The sequence below is a fragment of the Diuraphis noxia genome, unplaced genomic scaffold (assembly GCF_037042655.1).
Source record: "Diuraphis noxia isolate RWA-SAM2 unplaced genomic scaffold, SU_Dnox_SAM2 contig0001, whole genome shotgun sequence".
Lineage (NCBI taxonomy): Eukaryota > Metazoa > Arthropoda > Insecta > Hemiptera > Aphididae > Diuraphis > Diuraphis noxia.
In genome coordinates this window covers 49,035,341-49,038,890 of record NW_028301711.1, presented here as the reverse complement: position 1 = coordinate 49,038,890, position 3,550 = coordinate 49,035,341, and positions in this window count along the sequence as shown.

Here is a 3,550-nt window from a genome sequence, read left to right as displayed (position 1 = left end):
TGTCTAATTAATAGTTTGTCTCTTTATATAGAGATACAGAATAAGAATACAATTATTTTTCAATATTATTCAAATGAATGGTATCATATAAGTTTTTCATATGGTGGAAAAGGTAATCCAGCAGTTTATTATTTGGCGAAAAGTGGAAGTGTATAATATACTTTTCGAGAATACAGGTAACTTCCAGAAAAACATATTTAGAGTTCCCAGCATCAGCTTTCTCGCAAGTATATTATGCCACCGAGTAAAAGGCAGAACGAGATAATCGAATATCATGCAGAATCTCCCACAATCTCTCATCGTTTTAAATTACTGTAGGTATATAGGGATAATGCAAATAAAAAACGAGACAAAAAAAAATTATGATTTATAACAATATTAAATATTGTATAACATGAGTTATGACGTTTTTTATTCGTTCGATTTGCCTCGCCGATTAAGACGTAGGTAGGTATATTTGTCAAATAAAATAACTGCAATCAGTATTATATAATACTTTCGTTTTGGATTACATGTGTACGGAACGGGGATCATAAATCGCATAACATAAATATATTATGTTCAAAAATAAAAACCAAAATGCTTTTTTCAGACGTTATGACTGCCATTATAATATAAGTAGATAACGAGATGAGGAGCAATGTCGTAGATAAATAATATTCATACATGATATTATGTGCAAAAGTACCTACACGCTGAAACCGAACGTTGTAGCTAAATGCTTATAAAATTACATTCTAAATTGAAAATATATCCGTTCTCAAATACACGTCGGGAGAGAGAGAAAAAAAAGATACAATTTCATTTTCATAGCGGGACAAATATACTGGATCTGTATTAATTTGAAGTTACGCCATTACTTTAGCTATAATAATATTATGGTATATGTTTTTATTAGTGATAAATTTTATCAACGATACCAGATAATCTATTATATTGTTTAGTCATATCGAACATAATATATTTTTAGATATTATCATACACAAAAAAAAACCCCCAAAAAACTTGGTCTGGTATTCGAGTGACAGAATTTAGAATTAGAATTTACTAATCGATAAACTATTTTATAAGATTACAACACCTCTATCATAGGCTTTAAGAATAATACATGATTTCGTTTCATTATACAATAAACATCAAATTTTTTCGAAATATACAAATAAATTTTTGTTATAAGTTTGAAACAATTATACAACTCGTAACGACTACTGACGAAGATGCAAAAATATATATTTAACAATTGCATAAAAGTCTGTACATGAAATTATTGAAAGTATAAAGACCATCAAAATAATATTAAATGATGTAAGTACCTATTGTGTGAAGATAAATTTTAAAATTTTAAAAAGATGATATTTAATTTTTGGATTCATAAAAAATATCAAAATTCAAATGGTTAAAAGATCAATTAACCATAGATAGAAATCACACCAGCCCCCAAATTCTAATTAGGTATTGCAATTTTATTACTATAATTTATAGTATGATATTTATACGAACTTATAAACAGTGACACATTTTTCAATGATTTTTCATTAAGTATTATTTATCAAAATAATTGTACAAGAACCAACAAAATGGTTTCTTAAAACGAACAATCATTTAATATTTTCTAAAAATATACTTACCATGTAAAATACACATCATAATATTCATTAAATTAATAGCGGTTTTCTGTAGTTAAATCATTAAGTCTCGACTCCACGAGATGACATTTTTGTTTATAACAAAATTCAAACTTCCTCTTTAAATAATCAATCAAATTCAACACAATAATTTGAGATAATTAATAACGATTTCAGTAATAATAATAAGGTGAAAGTTTTATTAATCATAAGCATCGAATTCAAGAAGGAAATTTAAATCAAACGACCAAATTAAAGACCAAATTTCAGATGGTATTCTAAGTAATTATTATTTATTTTAAAAATAATAAGAAAATACATAAACTTTAATCAAATATACATTTTTCATACTTCTACCTACACCTACACAGAGTAATTATGTATAATAATAAAGTATATTTTTCACGATTTTTCATTTAACTACGTAGTTATCTTTTTCACAAGAATCGGTCTCTATAATAATATTATAATAATGAAAACTTATTTAAACAAATTTAAAGCAAATGCATTTTCACATTTTTATAACATAAAAATTCCCTTATTGCCCCTTATGAATCGTGCAGCACGCATTTTTGATTAACATTTTGTTTTTATAATTAAATTTATTCGCATAAAAATATTTCAATTATAAATAAGTATATTGTACAAGAGAAGATTTTTTTCTCATATTTGACTAGGAAATAATAATATTATACACTTTTATTTAATATCAATGAAGTGAATAATAATACGATTTCGCACGTATTACACGTAAGTACATACAACAACAATGCTTCTGTTTCCGCCGATGGTCGTCTGAAAGATATATTCCAGAGTTGTTCAAACATTTTAACTCCTCCTTAGCCTCTTCACAGCAGTTTAATGGCTCTCAACTTTGTGAGAACACTGTAAGAAAACGTTTTAATGATTGATTATTTATGATGATAAAATTACTAATAAGGACATAAAATATAACGCCCTTGGAGTCGTATAGCGTACAGTATACATACCTCTAGTTTTTTTGGATCTGCTTTCGTCAAACTAGCAACTCATTTGAGTGGGTTGACTTTGGAGTTATGGCTGCTGGAACCAATAATAGATTCGGGTGGTAAACATTTCTTTGATCATTTGCCCAAATGTTGTAATCAAAATTTAAAAAATTAATTAATTCACATGTCAATAACAAGATTATGTTTGTATCAATAAAAAAAAGGCCGTTTATCATTTGCGCATCGTCTGTTTACCTGTACAAAAACATCGTACATCATTTGCGCATCAATGCTAATTATCGTTTGCGTATTACCGTTTTACCTGCACCAAATTATCGTACATCAAATGTGCACCAACATGCTGAACAATAGAATTGTATAAAAATAGTTTTCAATTGAAAATGTAATGATTTTCATAAATCATATGTAATAAATAAATCCAAATAATTAAAATAAATAAATTAAGCTTTAAAATAAATAATATTATAAATCAATACCGGGTATATTATGATGGTCCATTATTTTAACAAAATGAAACCTGTTTATTTCACCGGAAGTATACTTGAGTCAATGTTTATTTATGTAGTCTAATTTTTGATGTACTTTGCGATAAAAATCGATTAGTTGACCGTACATCTTATTCATCTTAATTATGTTATTGCTAACTATAATGATAATCTTACATAATGTTATCACAATACCTATTCTTTTTCGTCTTCCTCAGCTTATCGGCTCATTAAGTGCCATCACAAAATCTCTCCATTTCACTCTATCATATGCGTCATCAACAGATATATTTTTATCTATATTTATTTTGTTAACTAAAACTTCTTTTATTACTTGTCCATCACAATCTGATTTATCGTAATATAATTATATATTTTAAAACAGAAATATCTGTACAATATTTGAAAGTCTTAACAATGAATATTTAATTCTAATTGGTAAAATCAAAAT